We start from the raw sequence: 20,376 nt of genomic DNA, 5'->3' as shown, positions 1-20,376 counted from the left end.
TCTGTTATTCCCTAAAGGGAGAGCTGGAAGAAATCACAGCGGCTCAGTCACGTCAATGTGGTTTTCGTAGGCTGGCGGAGTCTTTCTTGGGAGTGGTTCTGTGCCCGGACATCATGCCGCCTTGTGTCTCCAGCATAAATACGAGCCCTGGAACTGACAGAACACATCCTGACGTGCCACCTTGTCCTTAGTTACAGTGGCAAATTCATTCTGATGAAGCCAGTTCTAGAACCAGAGAAAATGGGAATGACAGTGACTCGGTGGATGTGGATGTGCTCACTGACATCTAGCATCAACCAAATCCCCTTTTCCATTGGAGGCCAACTCTTCTGAACCTCTGCTCATCTCAGAATCATTGCTGTTTTCCCCAACAATATCATTCTTCATACCAAGAGCACTCGTGATGCAGCATATCTTAAAAGAATGTTTCATTATTATGTCTGGGATTTTTTCCAAGCCATGGACACTCTTTCTTCAAGTTTGATGCTGGCACTTTCTTGATCTTACCAGAAGGACCCTTCATATGCAGGGAGTGACAAACAACAGCACTGCTGAAACCAGGAAAAGCAGGGCTCCTACTCCTGCCCGCAACCCACTCACCATTGGCACAAAAATATGACAACAAAAGGCATGTTATCTTTCCTATCCTTGGAAAGTCCAGCGGGTGTCACTAAATGGTCATGACTTTGGCATTAAGAAGGTTTGGTGGTGCGATTGGCTCCACCAAAGATCCAACCCCAGCAGCAAAGGCTGCCCTCAGTTTAGGCAGCCCTTGCCCATCTCCCAAACTTTGGGCTGGATCCATCTAAGAGGGAGAGCTTTGAAGCACTGTGTATTGGATGATGATTGGAGTTACAGTAGCAGATGGAATAGCTTTTTTTTTTTTTTTTTAAGATTGGCCTTAAATTAATTGTGATATAAAGGGTCTGTTGACAGGCTGCCATTTCTCACTTAGAAACTTGTCTCTTTTGCTGTTTCTTTTCTTTTTTAAAATTTATTTATTTATTTTTGAGAGAGAGAGAGAGAGAGCATGGGAGGGGCAGAGAGAGGATCTCAAGCAGGCTCTGCTCTGAGCACCTGAGGCGGGGCTCAATCTCACTAACCGTGAGATTGTGACCTGTGCCAGAATCCAGAGTTGGATGCTTAACTGAGCCACCCACGCTCCACTTTTGCTGTTTCTGTATAATATTTATCCTGCACATCTTATGGCCTGTTGCTCACTCACCCATGGCTACCTTGCTGTCCCCCTAGCTCATAGTCTCTCAGCAGTCCCCAAGGTGAAGTTCTTGGCCCGGTGGGGGGCATCATCCCCCCCACCCATGTTCTGCTAGCTAGTCATACTGTACCTCTCCTCTTTTGCACCCCATCCCTCCCAGGCTCTTCTCATCCTCTTCCTCCTTGATGCCCAGGCCACTCATTGGCCCTGTCCCACTGGATGTTGTGGACCTAAGGGCCACCACCTGGAGTACCCAGAGCACTATACGGGGTAGGGAGTAGGGGCTAGGGGGTAGAGGTGTGGTTGGGGAGGACTGCCCAACTGCAGGTGGGTGTGTGCAGGCACTCTGGCACAGCAGTCTCCAGGACTGAGGCACAAGGGTTGGTGGCTGCAGGCACTTGACCCTCAGGCTGTTGCCTTGGAAAACATGATTCCTCTGCGTTGGGTCCTACCCAAAGTCTGGAAAACAAGTCAGCAACTCACTTTATATCTTCTTCATATGGTGAAAGAAATTGTAGAAACTGGCTCTTGTGGTCTAAGTATTTTCTAAGTTCAAAACCAAATGCTCTGTTACCACTGTTACTTGTTCAAGTCAATGAGGGTGTCTGGGACCGGAAACTCATAGGATTTCTATCTAATGAACACAAAACGTCACTTCTACACAATATGCAATTTCTAGAAGGGAGAGGAAGCCTCAATAAACATTAAAAAATCAATAGTATGTGACAGAGGCAGGTAAAGGCTGAAATAGAGCGTGGATACAAGTGTTCTTAAAAGGTAATATTAGGTACCCAGTGTTTAATCAACGTAATGATACATTGCCATTGTTTTCTCATAGTGGTGGATAGGAAATTATGAAGAGATGGTTTCTGGATCTCAGCACGAAGAGATGGTGCCTGGCCATGAGGAATCTTCATGTGCACTGGTTGGACAATAAATACACAAGCAGGTATTCTCTACCCATTATTCTAAATCATTGATAAATCGCTATACTGCATATGGACTTATGCATTTTGTAATGCACTGATTTTAGTTCATTTTTTGTATAGACAGGAGCCCCCATGAAAATATTTTCCTGGGGCCTGACTTAAGGTGGTCCCGGAGGAGCACTGCTGTATGGCCAGTGACACAATGAATTTCAGAAGTATTAGAATATGAAAAAAACTTGATCACAAAATAGGTGAAATGCAATAATTCAGTGGCTTAGAAAAGACAGCAACTTTTTTCTCACTTGGGGTAGTCTTCATTCCGGGCTGGAAGGGGGCTCTGCTCCACATGGTGGTTCGGGGATCCAGGTACCTTTCATTTCCCTCTCTCAGCCCCTAGGGCATCCTTCTCACTTGCATGGTCAAAGCTGGGTCTCAGGCAAGTTCATGTTCTGGGTTAAGGGAAGGGGAAAGAGTGTCAGTGAGGCAAGCCCACTCTCTTCAAGCATAGGTCTGATAGTCCCTTCTATTCAGATAGTGCAAACTTAATCACATGGTCACACCTAGCTGCAAGGGAAGCCAGGAAATGCTGTCCCCAGCTGGGCAGCTATGGGCCCAACTACAAATGTGTTACTATGGAAGAAAGGGAGGAAGAATCTTGGTGAAACTCTAATAGTCTCCATTTTAAGAACCCATTTAAAAAATTTTGTTTAATCTTTATTTTTGGGAGAGAGAGAGAGACAGAACGTGAGCAGGGGAGGGGCAGAGAGGGAGGGAGACACAGAATCTGAAGCACGCGACAGAGCCCGACGCAGGTCTTGAACCCACGAGTTGTGAGATCATAACCTGAGCCGAAGTCGGAGGCTTAACCTACTGAGCCACCCAGGTGCCCTAAGAATCCATTTGAATGAACCATGTCAGTTGCTACTTTGTCCTAGAGACGTGTAAGAAAGCTTTTGTTTGTCACCTGGAAGTTGATTCAGACAACTGTGGCACAAGCTTTGTACTGCCATTCAGCAACATCCTCCTTACACTGTTAACTCTCAACTTGATGTATTTACCAACAATGAGCTTCTTTTTAGTATAAAGGCTGCTACCTATCTGTTGCCTTTTGCCATCCCAAATCCTTTCACCTGTCCTCTGGTAGTTGTACCCTGATTCTCCTATTGGGAACCCCCACATTTCCGTCTTGGATGTCCTGCACACAGAGCTGACTCCACCCCTAGATCCAGAGGGGGTCATGTGATTACAGCCTGACCAATTAGGTCATCACATTCCCCAGCTATTGTGTACTGCTTGGCGATGGACCCACGACCAAATCAGAGCAATGAAGTACAATGGGACTTTGGCTGGGAATACAGAAAGAAAACTACTTGGCATTTTTTCCTCCACAAATCTCAAACTGGGAACATACAGGATTGAAGCACTGGTGGCCATCTTGCCCACATGAGAAGAGAATATTCAGAAGAGCAAAGTCAGGAGGTAAAGATAAAACCAAGTCCCAATAGATTGTTTGAGTCCCTGGGTCAGATTACGCTTAAGCCAGTACTATGCCTAAGTCCCTGGTCTTCTCAGTTACAAGAGATGACCTCCACCCCCCCCCCCTTTTAAGTCATTTTGAGTTGAATATTCTGTCACTTAGTGCAACTGAAAGAGTCCTGATACAAGGACCATGAAGACTTGGTCTTTTGTATGTAGAGTGAAAATTCTCTTGGGCTGTATGCAGCCTGCCTCTTCCCTGAATCTCTGGAGCCGGCTTTCAGCCAGTGGTTCTCAGTCAGGAATGGTTTTGTCCCCAGGAACATTGGGCAACGTCCAGAGGTGGGTTTGATTGTCAAAGTGAGGGGGAAGGGGAAGGAAGGGATGCTACCAGCTTCTTGTGGCTGGAGGGTACATCCTAAACATCCTACAATGCACAGGGCAGCCCCCACAACAAAGAAGCATCCAGCCCCAAGTGTCATCAGTGCTCAAGTTGAGAAGCCCCGCTAACCCCATGCAGAGTTCAGACACTCTGAAGGGACTCCCCAGTCCAAACATACTCGGGAAAGTGAGCTCCCAGAAAGAGCTGTGTTCTCACCAGGGAAGGCCTCACCCTGAGACCCTCCAGGGCTCGTTAGCTCCAGGCGAAGTGACAGCAACTTGTTCATGATTAAGCTCTTTGGGAAACTGATCCAAAGAGGGCAGCCATTGCCTGGTGGGGGTTAAGACTGCTTCTTGGCACCCAGGAGAGAGAAATGGGTGGCCTGTGACAGATTTTATTTAAGGCCTAGCGTCTTTTAAAGAGTGTTAGGAGCCCTCTCTCCAACAGACTGAAAAATGAGACTTGTTTAGGTCTGAAATACCGCTGTTATCCTTAGCCTGCAGGGTAAATGCTTTTTTACTGAAATATAGAGAACTGGGGATCTCTCCTCTCTGAATCCTCTGTGCTGGGGAAGGGGGGCTTTTCCAGAAGCCCTGATTGTGGAATGCCTTTGCTTCCAGGCTTACATCCCCACTTGCATTGCAGCCCACGCCTCTGCTCAGTGGGGTCCTTTCTAAGAGCTTCCTAGTGGGTGTCTGATCAGCAGACCAATGCTCTGAAGACCCCCGGACTCTTCACAGACCCCCAGCTGCTGCCTGGTCCGGGTGTCTCTCTCCAGGGCTCACCCTTCTTTACAAGCCTGCCTCCTATAAAGGGACAGAGCCACCCACCCTTGCTGCAAGGACAGTGAGAGAGGGGGGCTCAGAGGCAACTTTATTCCCCCCACCTCCGCCAGTAATAACAAATAAGACCCTTCAAGCACTGATCAAATCACAGCTCCAACAACCCTGGGAATTTAGATATTTTTTTAGAGGAACTTTCCCCCCAGATGTTCAGCCTGGCTTTGCCCAGACCCCTCCCCCACTTAGTTGACTGCACAAAGCTTTCGAAAAACAGCTTTTGTTTCCAGGCGGAGCTGTATCCTCCCAGGAACCTTTCCTCCAGCACGCAGCCTGCAGACCTCATGCCTTGCCTCCCCCTCCAGGGTGAAGTCAGGCCAACACAGGGTGAAGAATTCGGAGGGTGTGGGTGTTTGGCTGGGGACAAGGAGTCCCTTCTTTTTTTTTTTTCTTGGTGTCACTTCCAGACAGATAAGAAGGGGAAAAAAAGCAGTAAACATTCTTCACTTATGGACAAAAGTGGAGATGGAATTTTCTCCAGGACCCTCTCTGTGGGTCAGGGCTCTGCGGTTGGGGGTGGAGGGTAGGGAACGGAAGACCCAACTTCCCTCGAGAAAGTTTGAGTTCAGTGAAACCAATCCCTCGAATGTGGGTGTAATCAAAATGTCACTCCATTTTGGCCTCTCCCTGGTCCACGTGAACTGTTCAGCAAGGGAGGCACGGCCCCTCTGTTCAGGCTCAGGTAAGGTCATTCCACAATCCATTTAGAGACTAAAAGCACTTGGCTGGCTCAGTCAGTGGAGAGTGCTTATCTCAGGGTGGTGACACCTTATCTTGTGAGTTCCAGCCCCACGTAGGGTGTAGAGGTTACTTAGAAAATAAAATCTTAAAACAAAAAAACTCATCTCGTCATAGATATGACACTTGCCTCCCTTCAGAGAAAAACATCTTCCTCCTCCTGCTCTAAGGTCTGTAGTCTGGACTGCTGGCCTTCAGGGACTGGTCTGTGGCAGAATTTTGTCTGTTTTCTCACCTGACTGCCTCTCCTTCCTTGCTGATGGCTTCCAAGGTCTAAGTGGGAGGGATTGTTGGGGGAAGAAGGAGAACAGAGGAAAAGGGCAATTCTTATCTGACTGCAGATTTGCCAGCCCTGTGGGCCCAGCAGATGGTAAAAGCTGTTGGCTGGGGCATCTCCCAGATTCTTCAGGGGTTCCCATCTCTGAGGCTCTCTCCTGAGGGTCCCGATCTGCATCTCCCTTACAGGTAAACCACTTGTGACTCCGTCTTCAGCCCCCTGGGGAGTCCAGCATCCCCCTCCAACTTCTCCCTGCTGAGATCCCTTTGCCCCTTTAGGAGGTGCTATGGGGCTTAAAATGGCCCCATGCTGGACCTCTTCCCCCACAGCCTGCATCTGGTCCCTGGAAAGCACTCACAGGGCCCCTGCCCCAATCCCAGTACAATGCATCCTGTTGGCACAGACCCGTGGGGGCCCATAGCTCTGAAGGGCTTTGTGGGAGCCCCCATCATGAGGCTTGAGGTGAAGGTGGTAGGGCCCCCACCTTGTTGAGGGTGGAACTCACAGGATAGCCTTACTCTTTGGGAAGGTTTCTATTTCCAAACCCTGCTGTTCTCTATACTCTGGCCCTTTTCATATCCTTGATAGGCTGAGGGGCCCGAGTGCTGTGCAGCTGGGTCTCCATTGTTTCCTTTGTAAATACTGCATAAGGCGTGTGTCTGCTGCTCCGTCTGCTATCTGACATTGCAGTAGCCAGCCTCTGAGATGGCCCCCAATTGTCCTCACCTCCTGATTTTCTCACCTTGTGTGGGCTCCTCCCTCCTGAACAGGGCCGACCCTTGTAACCATTTGCTATGACAAACACGATGGTATGTGACTTCCGAGGCTAGGTCGTTGTGTGGGCTTCATTGTGTATCCTATGAGGATACGTTGAAGCCTTAACCCCCCAGTACCTGTGAATGTGACCTTAGTTGGGAAGAGTCTTCACAGGTATAGTCAAGGGCATAATGGATTAGGACAGGCCCTAAATCCAATGACTTATAGGAAGAGAGACACAGAGCAGACGGACACAGGGAAGAGGCCATGTGAGGACAGAGGAAGAATTTGGAGTTATGCCAAGGCTACAAGCCAAGGAACACCTGGGGCCACCAGAAACTGGAAGAGACAAGAAAGGATTCTCCCCTAGATCCTTTGGTGGGAAGACTAGAACTAGGATCCAGACTCCCCACTTCTGGTCTTGGATTGTGTTTCCTGCCGACACCTTGACCTCAGCTTCTGGCTTCCAGAATCGTGAGAGAGTGGATATCTGTTGTGCTAAGCCACCCTGTTTGTGTTACTTTGTTACAACAGCCCTAAGAACGTAATACAGTCATAAAAGACATTGTGATTTCTTCCTTGATCTCTCTTGAATCACTCATCCCAAGGGAAGCCAGTTGCCAGGTCACGAGGTTACTCAAGCAGACCTCCGGAGAGGTCCGCAGGGCAAGGAACCAAGGCCTCCCGTCCACAGCCAGCACCAACTTGCCACCACGCAAGTGAGAGGCCTTAGAACCAGGTCCTACAGCCTCAGCCAGGCCTTCAGATGACTGCAACCTAGCTGACATTTGCTGACGTTTGCTACTTCTCAAGAAACGTGGAGCCAGAACATTAAGCCATTCCCTAGTCCCTGGCTCACAGAAACTGTGAGGTGTTAAGCGTTTATTATTATATGAGCTGCGGATCATTGAAGTAATCTGTTATGCAGCAATAGATAACTAACACTGATATCTATATATTGGGGCTTCGGTATAACCTCAAACAGGAAGAGGTGCTCTGTGGAATCCTCATACATCACTTGGAACGGTCAGGGGCCCCAGTGCCATTCTCTTCAGGGACATTTCCAGCAACGGGCTCCCAGGCCATCTGTGGTTAGGTGTCCCAGTTACTCATTTATCAGTGAGCACCTTCCATGCACTAGGCACTGTGTTAGGGGCTGGGGCTATAGGTGTGAACAGTCTGTTCACGGCCAGCTGCCATGATGGCCGTACCTCTGCTGGTAGACCGGTATGGGCAAGAAAGACTGCACTCATCTGCAGAGCCAGAGGGAAGAGGGGACATGGAGGCCTTAAGAGGGGAAGCCTTCAGCAGTAAGATCCTTCGAAGACAGGAAGAGTACTAAGTTCAAGGGGCCACAGAGTGGTGGGAGGTAGAGCTGGAGCTGGCATCTCGACTCCCCACTTGGGGTCTTGGAGTTGTGTTTCTTAAACAGCACGGAGGCTGGTTCGTGGCACCAGGGTCTCTGCAGATCCTCGGAGGCAGAGACTCAAATCCTGCCGGGGACACTGTTCTTTGGATAATGGTGTCTCTGTGGAAAGATGGGAGCCCAAAGTCCCAGGATCTTGTTTCTGCTCTGCCAACTTGGCTAAGTCCCTCCCTTTGGGGATCCTTTGAACCATGACACATCGCCACTCCCTCTGAAAAGCCTAAGGGTGAGAAGGCTGGCCCTTCCCAGTCCTAGCCCTCCTTACTGCTATTTTCTAGAGAGATTTAGTCAGTTTTTGCCACCTACAGAAACCTTCCAGGCTGGTCCCTCCCAAGGTCAACTTGCATACCTTGCAGATAAGGATAAACACCATTTCTGTAGCAGCTACTCAACAGCAAGTGATTCCCCTAATCTTCACAGCACCCTCTAAGGCAAGGACTTATGACCCACAGTTGGCAGTTGGGGATAATGTCCCACTGGCCTCTCACTACCCCAGAGGGTGACTAAGAGGCATTCAGTCTGAGGATTAAAGCCAGGACCCTAGGAACTGGGACTTTTTCCAGCCTCGAGGGTTTACCGTGGTGGGTAGACACAGAGCAGTGAGGTTGCACAGAATGGTGGTTAAAGAGAAGGAGTCTAGGGGAGCCTGGGTGGCTCAGTCGGTTGGGCATCCGACTTCAGCTCAGGTCATGATCTCACGGTCTGTGGGTTCGAGCCCCGCATCGGGCTCTTTGCTGACAGCTTGGAGCCTGGAGCCTGCTTCAGATTCTGTGTCTCCCTCTCTCTCTGCCCCTCCCCCGCTCAGAGTCTGTCTCTCTCTGTCTCTCAATAATAGATAAATGTTAAAAAAATAAATTAAAAAAAAGAAGGAGTCTAAGGCCAGACTGCCCAGTTTGCAACCTAGCTTCCTCTTATGCTCCTAGCTGCTGATTCCCCATCTGAAAGACAGGGATAAGAGCTCGTACCTCCTTGGGTTGTTGGGATGGTTAGATGCGATAATGCGTGAATTCCATGGCAAGAGTAAGCAGCCCACGACGTTTTTCTTCCTTTGATATTATTATTGATGTGACTGTCCCCCCTCCCACCCCCCCATGGCCATGAGACTCTTCTAGCAGGGCGATATTCGAAAAGGGACGAGTTTAAGTGAAACAGATATAAAGCTGGAGGCTGATGGAAATTTGTGGCTGGAAGGCTGTTTTCTGCTTTTTGGAGGGATTCTTTTCCAGCTCCAAGACAGCTCCCTGTGTAAGGTGATGAGTGTGATTAACTGCGATCGGCTCCTCTCCACCTAAGGAGGAAAGCTGGACGTCACCTGTGGCTTCCATCCAGGTGAGTGCAGTTACCCATCATGTCCACAGGATGTCGCTAACAATCACACTTTGACTACCTGCAGCCACACCAAGCTGTTCAGGGCTGGGAACTCAACAGCAGACTCCCGTTCAGGGAAAAGACGTTACGAGGGGCTGAGCGATCTTCGGCAACACCCTTTGAACCCTTCTTGACACCGCAACACACTGTGAGTAGAAGGGTGTGTGGTGGCCAGGAGTGACTTGGCCCAGGTGACCCAGGGGGTGAGGTACAGAGCTAGTAGATTACCAGGGCCTCCCGCCTCCCAGCTAGGTGTGCCAACCCCACACCTGTCCTGTGTGTGCAAGAGGCTCGGTGGGAACAGGAGCCTGGTTTCTGGGTCTCGAGGGACGGCCACCTTAAGGAATGTGATTTGAAGATGGGGGTTCAGGGTGACACAGAAGGGCCTCTGCTCCTCTCCCTTGAGCCCTAGGCCAGCTCTCAGGGCCCTCTAGGCTGCCTTCTGATTTCTGCTATTTTAATGGCAGGAACAATGGAATTAGCAATTCATCCTTAAGGCAGGTGCTCACAGAGCCAGCCCCTCAGGAAAATGCTGGCTCCAAGCAGAGGGGTCTTTAAGGCTCTTGGCAGGGGTGGGGATGGTGTCGGCCAACACAAATTTCTCCATCCAGAATCATTTTTAGGAGCTCTGACTGGAAGTGAAGCACCAGAGATGCAAGGAGTTATAGCCCGGGGGCGCCTGTGTGGTTCAGTCGGCTAAGCTAAGCTTCCGACTTCAGCTCAGGTGGTGATCTCGCGACTAGGGAGTTCCAACCCTGCATCAGGCTCTGTGCTGACAGCTCGGAGCCTGGAGCCTGCTTCGTTATGTCTCCCTCTGTCTCTGCCCCTCCCCTGCTCGCTGTCTCTCTGTCTCTCTCTCTCAAAAATAATTAAACATTACAAACACTAAAAACAAAAAGGTCACAGCCCACTTGTACAAAGGGAAGGCTGCTCTGAGGGGTGAGGGCGAGAGCATTGTCTGTGGAGGGTCCGTTGTGTGTACAGTGGTCGTAGTCATAGTAATAGATGCTCAGGAAGCTCCATTCCCTTCCTTCCTCGTTTCCTCGTAGCCTTCTGGAAGGGGCCATCCTAGCCCCATCCTGAGGCACTGCTCTTTCTTTTCTGATGATCGCAAGCTCTGTGATTTCCTTCCCCTCTCTCTTCATTTTGCCAGAATTCCCTCTCTGCCTCTGGAGCTATTTGCCCTGGGGCTCCAATCTGCAGGACCCAGAAGGCATTGCCTCTGAGGTCCTTGGCCTCAGGGAAGTTGGCTCAGCCTGGGAAGCAAACACATAATAGAAAGTAGAGCATTTTCTCCTCCGTGCAGGGTCAGCAGGAGAGAGGGAAGACAGCCTCGACCACTGTGCATTTGGACTGAGGCATCACATCATCGGGGCGGTCGAGGGGTGCAGCCTTCACACCTCCCCTTGGTCTACCTGGAGCAGGTAGGGCCAACCCCACTTTTACTGAGATGTGGAAATGATGGGAAGGAAGGGAAGACCCAGGACTAGGAAGTGTATTGTTTTGTTTTTTGTTTTTTCAGAACTGTTGGAGGTAGGGACAGGGACAGGGAGAAGTACAATCGGCCCGGGATTGGTTTATTTTTATTGCTTTTTAAAATCATGTGAATAATACATGTTCATTGAAAAAAAAAATAGAAAACACAGATAAGCCAAGAGAAGACAAATCATCTGTTAACATCTTGGCAAATAGCCCGTTTCTATGCTTAGATCACAGAGAATACTTTTGTTTCACCAATAAAATGTTTTCTTGCTGTACGTTGCTTTAAAACCTGCCATCTTGGGCTCCTGGCTGGCTCAGTCTGTGGAACGTGCAACTCTTGACTTCGGCTCAGGTCATGATCTTACTTTGTGAGATTGAGCTCTGCATTGGGCTCTGCACTGACGGCACAGAGCCTGCTTGGGATTCTCTCTCTTCCTCTCCCTCTCTGCCCCTCCCCCGTGCTCGCTCGCTCTCTTGCTCTCTCTCTCTCAAAATAAATAAATAAACTTTTAAAATAAATAAATAAAACCTGCTTTCTTGTCTTTTTTAACAGAAAAATATACTAGGACATCTTTTCAGGCCAGCAGATAAGTATATTTAATTTTCATGGATGTTATGGGCTCTGCGGTATTAAACTAGTGGTTGGGACTTGCCCCCATCATTCTGTCTTTTGTCAGCAGCGAAAATGACCTGGGTGCCTGCACTGGGCTTGGGACTGGACATCGGTCCTTTGGCGGCTGGGGAAGGTTAAAGTCTAGCAAGGCACAGAGCTGTTGCAGAATAAGGACATGCCTTCCCAACAGAACCCTGATGATCTTGACCCCTTTGGCCCCTGACACAGGAGAATACCAGAGGATGAGGCGGGGACGAACAGAGGGCAAGGCCACATGGAGAGAGAGGTACAAGTGCGGTATGTGGGAGCCAAGGTTGCGCAGTGGCTAAGCCCATAGTCTCTGGAGTCTGACAAGGACCTGGCTACCAATCCTGGCTCTGGTACAACCAGCTGTGTGATCTGGATCAAGTTACTTAACCTCTCTGAGCCTCCATTTTTGCACCTGTAAATCATAGCGGCACATATCAAGTTTGTGAAAATGAAGTCAGATGATACATGTAAAGCACTTGGCAAATTGCACTGCATGTACTCAATTGATGGTAGCCAGAGTTATTTTGATCATTATTAGGTAAGTGGGCCTGGAGAGCTGGGGGACAGCTGCACATAGAAGATGAATGTGTATTTCCCCAAGTCCACAGCTATGGCTGAGTTTTTTTGTGTAGGGCCAGGTGTGGGTGTGGGTAGTTGGGATCTAGAGAGGAAGTAATGGGGCCGGGGGTTGGAGAGTGAGGGCTTATAATCATAGCTCCTCTGAAATCAGGTAAAGGCTCTGGTCACCCTTCCACTTGAGGAATATGTTGGATTTGTCCATATCGCACCTCCCTCCTTGATACTGTGCTTGAAAAGGTCCCTGGGGTGGGGGTGGGGGTGCAGGGCATGGTTCTCAGCCTGGATAATAAGAACAGAGGTCACGATGTCTGCACCTGTGTTTGTGCAGGTGAGGGAGAGAGGGTTGTATTCAGCAGGAGGACCCTGGCGAAGGGAATAGGTGGAGAGGACGTGGTCATTGGAGGATCGCTGCCTGGCTGCCAGACCACCTCTCCAGTGAGCAGAAGGGGGCAGGTACTGTGACCTTGAGCAACTAGGGACCTGATGGTCAACTGGGTCCACCCTCCCGGGGAGCAGGTGCCCTGCTGGCCTTGCCTGCACACCGGCAGCCTGGGCCCTGGACCAGCACCCCCCCACCACCAACCCCCGTCCCTTTCCCGTATGGCTACTAATGAGGAGCAGGTTCTCCAAGGGCAGAGGGCTGTGCTCTCAGCAGTTGGGTTGGTGGTAGATGATCAAGAGTGAGAGTGTGTCTGCCTGTGTTCTTTTAACTTCTCCAGAAAGGTCACCAAGGGGTCTCCATTACAGGCGGTCTTGAGCCCAGTATGATTTTCTCCTACAATTGAATCTACTCCCTGGATGGCCTCCAGTGTTCAAGCTGATGACAATCGCCTGTCTTTGCAATTGATTTCCTGGAAGCTGCTGGCCGGCCAGCAGCCACATGATGGATATGTGCTGGGGGACTGGTGCGGCCGAGCGGGGCATAGGAGCTGTAAGCGACCCCCCCCCCCACACACACACACAGACACACATCATGGCAGGGTCTGTCAAATGTAGGACGCCTGCACTTCTGCCCACTCACTCCACCTTGAGGTAGCAACGCCCAGAGAACTGTTCACACATGTGCACCGAGAGGCATGGGCAAGGTTGCTGGCTACAGAATTGTTTGCGTGGAAAAAAATTGGAGCTGCCTTATCTGTTCATGCGGGATGGGAGGAGCTGCCACATTCTGAATGTGAAGGGCATCCCTTGGGATTGTGCAGAGGCACTATTTACCATAAAATCCTTTTGACTCCTGCTTCCCAGAGTTGGGCGGGCAACGGGGACCCTGAGTGAGGGTGTGAGTGGAAAGGGTAGGATTGAATCGGCTGTGTTACATCCATTCAGGCAATATTACACAGACGCTTTTAAAAAACAACCAACAAGGATGCCCCGCGTATGTTGACATGAGAAGATGTCCAGGATATACTGTTATGGGGAGAAAATTGCATAGCGATATGGTCAACAGGAGAGTATTTGTGTAAAAGCAAAAAAACCCCAAAGATCCTGGCACCCTGCACATGCGTGCATGGATGTACCTGCACGTGTGTGTAAATGCTTAGTAAAAGCCTGTGATGACACACAGCAAACTGCTAATACAGGTCACTGCCAGGGAAAGCAGTGATAATTGATGAGAGATGGGAATAAAAGGAACTTTTCACTTTTTTCTTTCTTTACCTCTGTATTCCCCCCCTTTTTTTTTTTATTTTTTTTTATGGAAAGCAAAAAGGGTAGTGTAAAGAAAAGTGCCCTCCTTTTCTGTGTGCTGCTTGCCTAACTCACTCATACACCACAGCCTCCACCAAATTCCTGTTCCTTACCATCCTCTTTGGGACAGTGAGTCCCTCCAAGGTCCCTCAGCTTTTCCTCTCAAAGGGGAAATCCTGGGCAGGAGACCCGGGCACTGCCTGGACTCCCATCAAAAGGCCCCCGGGACACTGGAGGGGACGGACAGGAGCCCGACATCTGTCCTGGACCTCTGACCCAAGTCCAGTGGGGGTCATGTTTTCCAGGAGACACTGCAGACACAGCCCGTGGGGATGTGAAGGCCCTTCTCTGCAGATGTGCAGCAGGGGAAACACATGGGAAGGAACCCAACAAGGCTGAGGGGGCTAGGAGAGTAGAGCTGTGTCAAATAAAGCCCCTTTTTCTGGGGGCGGGGGCGAGTGTCAAGCCAGGCCCTGTATGTCCACCTGGCCTACTTGTAGGCCCAGCCCCCAAGCCCAGAAGGCTTTGCTTCCTCCCTCCTGTTCTTGAAGGAAGCACAGGGAATGAGGGCAGGACACATGGATCACGCACCTCTTCTGTGCCAGGAGCCTACCTAGGTTCTCGACACTTAGCTCATTCACACCCTTTCACCACACCACCCGTAGATGAGGCCCACAGACACAGGGGTGGGTGTTGCTTGGCCACACGGCCACACAGCAAACACGGGGTTAAGATCTGCGTCCAGGTCCCTCTGGTCCCACCACACCTCGGTGCAGCCTCACAGCTCAGCAGGCTTCAAGGAGGGTGTGCTTGGCACTCACTCCTGGAGAGCAGAGAAAACAGTGATGGAGGGAGCCAGGGGTAAGGACCTAGGCTGGGCCAGGAGCCCAAGGGGAAACCGGCCTCCAGGGTCTCCTGAGGGCTCCTGGAACCTCCCTACCCAGCTCAAGGGGGTTGCTTCCAGGGATCCTCCTGGCTTGTGCTGGCTTCACTTACCTAGCTCAGACCCTGCTCCATCGGAGGTGGGGCAGGCCAGGCTTTGCCCACCTCATGGATTTACCAGTCTTTCCTCTGGCATCCCCTCTCCTGGACACATGGGCAGGACCCCTTCTTCTAAACTCTCACCCCTACCTGCCAAAACCTTTTAGCCAAGATTGGGTTTTTCCATGAGAGCAAATCAGCAAAATCTGATGGCTAGTATGGCTCAGATCCCAGCTCTGCCATCACTAGCCGTGCGACCCAAGGATGTCTCTGAACATCTCCACACGTCAGTGTCTTCCTCTATGAAATGGGGATGGTGATAGCGGCGAGGGTTTTTGCCAGCATCACCACAAGCCAGTACTCAGAACAACTCCCGGCTGCCGGTTCATGCTCTGTATGTCTTCACTTTTACTGTCTCTCTTCCTCCATGGGCCTCGTGAAGGGTAGGTCATCCTGTAGACCCAAGCCTGGGCGGAAATCCGAGTGGGCTGGATGGAAACTAGCCCATGGGCCTGATGAACTGCCATATGGTGCTTTTCTCAGAGCCGTGTAAGGGAAGAACAAGTTCATATGCCAGGTGGGGAGATGATGGAGGCCAAGAAGGGAAATAACAGAGACATGTTTTAAAACGCTCCGTTTCTTGGGGCGCCTGGGTGGCGCAGTCGGTTAAGCGTCCGACTTCAGCCAGGTCACGATCTCGCGGTCCGTGAGTTTGAGCCCCGCGTCAGGCTCTGGGCTGATGGCTCGGAGCCTGGAGCCTGTTTCTGATTCTGTGTCTCCCTCTCTCTGCACCTCCCCCGTTCATGCTCTGTCTCTCTCTGTCCCAAAAATAAAAAATAAAAAAAAACGTTGAAAAAAAAAAAAAATTTTAAAACGCTCCGTTTCTTGCTCCCTATCTTTCTCCAAAGCTGTGACATCCCATAACTCGCTGTCAGGTTTGTGGGACTCCACCCGGGGAGGGCAGAGAGGTGGGGTCTTTTCTATAGGCGGAGAGGTGGGGTCTTTTCTATAGGAAGAGGAATTCCCCAGCATCTTGTGGAAAAGCCCCACTGGGAGGGGGTGGGGCAGCTGGGGGAGGGGGAGGCAGTGGACAATAGCCAGCCTGTCCTCAGGGAGATGCAAAGGGCCTGGTGCACTCAGTAGCTCAACCACCAACAGGTCCTGCAAGGATGCCTGATAGCAACTGTGGGCAAAGCCAACGTGAACATCTCTAGCAGCTAGCTTTCTTTCTCCCTGCAAGAGGCCCTTAAAGAAATGACGCGTTTCCTAGTAAAAATAATAATAATGACAATAACAACAACAACAACACTCAGAACCCTCACAGCTGGCCCTAATCCCTTTCCTGGAACATTTGTATTGATTTGCCTTCCCCACCAGGCTGCCCCTGAGGATGTGACTCTCTGTCCTGCTCACCACCGTGTCCTGATGCGCTGTGCCTGAACAAACGATTGATAAGTATTTGTGGACAGAATGATGGAAGGAGGGATCTGAAAACCTGGGAGCCCTCCCTGAGGGCTCCCATGTGCGAAAGGGCCTCCCATTATATGCTTTGATGGCACTTGGCACTTCTCATGACTCTCATCGCATTTTGCAATTACTATGAATCTGTGGAAATACTATGTTGATGCCAGTCTCTCTCTGAAGCCTGCGTCTGTTTTCTCATTGCCTCCCTTGTGCCTGGTACAGGGTCTCGTACACAGCTGGTGCTCTGCGAAGAGCAGCTGTAGGAGTGAATGAATGAATGAAGACAAGGCAAAGGCCCTCGGAGGCTTTCCATGGTCACTACGGGCTCAGGTGACTCTGGCTCTTGCAGAGCAATGAGAAGCAATGGAATGGGAGTGCTTTGTGGCATGGCTTCTGGGGTTTAAACCCAGTCGGTTGTCACTAGCTGTGTGACCTTGGATTGGTTACTTAACCTCTCTGTGTGTGGCCTTGCTCATTTGCACAGTGGGAATAGTAATAGCACTCACTTCTTAGGCTTTATGAGGATTAAATGAGTCATATATGGAGAGTGCTTACAGGGCTGCCTGCCATATGTTAAGCACTACCAAAGGTTATGTCTTATTGTTACCAGAGTGCCTAGCAATGGGGTCCCTCTTGCTTGAACCCTGGACTCTGTCCAAGGATCAGCTTCTGGAGAGTTCTCACTAGTATACTTGGGTAAGCACTAGACCCAAGGAAGTAGCCCAGGGTTTCCATTTGGATTGACTCTCCCAGGATTTGTCATCCCACCTGCCGGAGGCCTCAGTGATGGTCACATGCAGTGTGCATTCAGGGGTCTGGCTCCCACCTGGCCTGGCTCCCACCCCTCTGCTCCCCACCGCAAGGAGCTGGCACTTCTGGCCTTCCCTCACCACCCGCCTGGCATGGAGCTGACTCACCGCCAGGAGGGGTGGTGATTAGCATGCAGGGCAGGTACTGGGAGGAAAGCTGTCTCCATGCAACAGCTCTTGATGTGTTTCTCTGATTAATGTGGCAGAGAGAACATTGCAGCTTTTTCCTGAATGGTCGCCACGTGGAGCCGGAGTCATTAGCATCACGTCTCCCGCTTGCCATGACCTGCTGACCACCCTAAGTAGATAAAAATGAAAATGGCCAAGACAGCTGCAAGGCTCAGAAACAAACTGCCTAGTGGCTCTGCAGAGTCTTTTATGTGGAAGCTTTCCGGAACAGCCCCGCCTTCCCCATCCTCTCAAACCCCTGTAAAGCCGTCCTGAAAGTTTCTGCTTCTCTAACTGCTGGTCCCCGGTGAGGGCAGAACCCCTTTCTCGGGAATAGAGCCCAAGTGTGAGTGGGTCCCCACCACAGGTGTGCGCTCCAGGTGACAGAAGATGGGAGGAGGGAAAGGGCTTCTAGGCAGAGGGGCCAGACTGGGCAAAGGATGGGAGAGAGCTGGAGCCCTGAGGCGTCTGTGCAGGGGCAGAGGAGGTGGGCGGGGTGGAGACTGGGGACCCAGACTTTATCCTGAGGGCAACGGAGAGTTATCTGGGGTGGAGGGAGGGTATCTTGCACAGTGTGCAATGGGGCGTTGTAAAAGTCCCTCCATCCCAGCGTGGATGGGGGCCCAGCGTGGAAATGGGAGAACGGTTAGGAGGCCGTTGCCAGAATCCAGGCAGGTGATGATTCTGCCTCGAATTAGCACGGCACCTTCCTCAGTGCTCTTCCTCCAGTCTGGGAGTTGGAGCATCGATCCGCAGTTTCTGGAGGACAAAATCTGAGACAACCGACGGCCACCTGACAGCCTCCCAAGGATGGGAGTGATGGTAGGAGGTTTGTCTTTGCTTTTGCCTCGGCTCTGTGGGGTGGGAGTCGGATTGCCATAGCACTCTGAGTCACCGGTTTTGGCTTTTTTTTTGTTTTCTAAGCTGCCCTTCTCCTTCTCCGGGCCTCAGTTTCCCCAGCCAGGCCGTGGGGGCGGGGCAAGCCCTGGAGACTGGCTCCCGGGCTCCCTGGGAAGAACCGTGCTCAGCAAGCGGGAGCCCATGCCAGCTCCACACCCCATCACTGCACCTCTGCCGCCGCCCCCTCCACCGTCAGCCAGCCCCACGGCAGCCGCTTGCCAGAAAGCAGGCCCGTGCACTCAGCCCAGGCTGGAAGGGAATGAGCAATGGCCCTAATTGCGGAGCCGGCAGGAGAGGCCGGGAGGAGGCAGCGGAGAGAGAGAAATCATCTTGCGCTGCGCCAATTACTGATCAGCTGGGACATAATTGTGGGGCTGCCATCCTGGCTGCTGGAGGTACCAGGCCTCCCTCTCGTTAATCAACGATAATCCAGAATTACGACCCTTAATGACTTGCAAAGACACTTATGCACACACGCACACATGCTCTCACACGGACACAAGTAATTGATAATCAACCATGTAATTTGAGGCAATAATTCTGTCCGGGCCAGATGACAGGCTCCACCCTGCCAGCAGAACAGAACCCAAGTCACAGCCCCACCGCTGCGATGGGGGGCAGCCTCCCTGGGGGAGGGAGGCTCCTTCCTGTCTCTAGAGTGGGTGCCGAGGGGGCCTACAGTTGTCTCTAGGCCGTAGGAGAACAGGGAGGTTTTGTTTGTTTGTTTGTTTCCCACTTTTACTTGTCTGTATTTTCTAACTTTTGCACATCATTATTTGTAACATTTGCAAACCTCATTGCCGCCGTCATCCCTCACTCGTGGCCCTAAACCAACGGTCTCAAATTTCAGTCCACGTTCATGTCACCTAGAGAGATGGTTAAAAATGTGGACTTCTGGGCTCCGCCCCAGGAGATTTAGACCAAAACATGGTGTGGGACCCAGGAATTGCATATTTAATAAGCGCCCCAAGTGATTTGGGTACGACGATCCACACACCATACTTAGAGAACTAACACTCTAAACCAGTGACTCTTGATCCTGGCTCCACATGGAAATCACCCCGGAGCTTTCAGGAAATTCTGATGCCTGGGCTTGACCTAAGTGGGCTCAGCCCGCATCTGTCCTCCCAACCTGTCCTGTTCTCTTTACCTTGGGAACCGCTACCAGAGTCCTCTCAAACTTGAACATACATATGGACCACTGGGCGTTTGTTAAAAGGCAAAATCTTGGGGTGGGGAGGGGAGCCCTGCGTTCCTAAACACATCCCAGGAGGGGCGCCTGGGTGGCTCAGTCAGGTAAGCGTCCGACTTCAGCTCAGGTCACGATCTCGCGGTCCGTGAGTTCGAGCCCCGCGTCGGGCTCTGGGCTGACGGCTCGGAGCCCGGAGCCTGTTTCCGATTCTGTGTCTCCCTCTCTCTCTGCCCCTCCCCCGTTCATGCTCTGTCTCTCTCTGTCTCAAAAATAAATAAATGTTTAAAAAAAAAAAAAAGGTGGGGGGGGAGCGCGTGGGTGGCTCAGTTGGCCAAGCGTCAGACTTCCGAACAGGTCGTGATGAGTTCAGGCACCCCGTCGAGCTCTCTGCTGTCAGCGCCGAGCCGCTTCGGATCCTCTGTCCTCCCTCTCTCTCTGACCCCCTCCCCCGCTCTCTGTCTCTCAAAAATAAACACGCGTTAAAAAATTGTTTTTAATTAAAAAAGAAAAAAGACAAGCTTAGGTTAACTTAGGTGCTGGGGCCTTAGGAAGCAGGAAACATTGGTGCCTGCCCTCAAGGAAACAAGATACGATAAATTCTTGCGAACACGAAGGTGCCACTTGGCAGAAGGGCCTGGCAAGACAAAACATGGGCATGTGCTTTGTATCAGGGGTCTAGCAGGCTTCATAAGAGTGTCATGGGTCAGGCCCAGGGGCTGAGAGAAAGGCAGCAGGAGGCTGGGGGTGGTAGTCAGTGTCCCTCGATGGCCACAAGCATCTTCTGTTCTGGTACGCGCCCTTCGCCACACCCTTCAGGAGGAGAGATCTGTTTACCCTCCTCCTGAATCCAGGCTGACCCCGTGACTTGCTTTGACCAGCAGAACGTGGTACAAGTGACACTGTGCCAGCTGGCCCCCTACGGAGCCCGGCAGCTTCTGCTTTCATTCCTTTGGAAGCCGGCCGCCACGTAAGAAATCCAACTACCCTGAAGCCGCCATGCCGGCCACATGGACAGGCCATGTGGAGGAGGGCTGAGGTGCCAGGCGTGTAAATGAAGCCTTCTGG

At 51.2% G+C, this 20,376-nt stretch overlaps 1 long non-coding RNA gene across 7 annotated transcripts in view; it reads left to right on the top strand.

Annotated features, from left to right (window-relative positions):
* The window catches only part of LOC131517554 (uncharacterized), a 30,370-nt gene extending 10,786 nt beyond the window's left edge, over nt 1-19,584 (top strand). For 2 of the 7 annotated variants that reach the window (XR_009264646.1, XR_009264650.1), the window contains 5 exons: nt 2,055-2,165; nt 9,398-9,555; nt 10,714-10,831; nt 11,443-11,788; nt 12,831-13,766. This is a non-coding gene — a long non-coding RNA (uncharacterized LOC131517554). Of the gene's footprint in view, nt 1-2,054; nt 2,166-3,424; nt 9,556-10,713; nt 10,832-11,442; nt 11,883-12,830; nt 13,767-16,155; nt 16,573-17,257; nt 18,042-18,143 lie in introns of those variants that run through there. The other 5 variants (XR_009264649.1, XR_009264651.1, XR_009264648.1 and 2 more) reach the window with 5 other exon arrangements.
* Nucleotides 19,585-20,376: the final 792 nt, after the last annotated feature.

Source organism: Neofelis nebulosa, chromosome 7, assembly GCF_028018385.1.
Source record: "Neofelis nebulosa isolate mNeoNeb1 chromosome 7, mNeoNeb1.pri, whole genome shotgun sequence".
NCBI lineage: Eukaryota > Metazoa > Chordata > Mammalia > Carnivora > Felidae > Neofelis > Neofelis nebulosa.
Note: the sequence above shows the minus strand (reverse complement) of the source record. Positions and strands in the feature narration are given on the sequence as shown.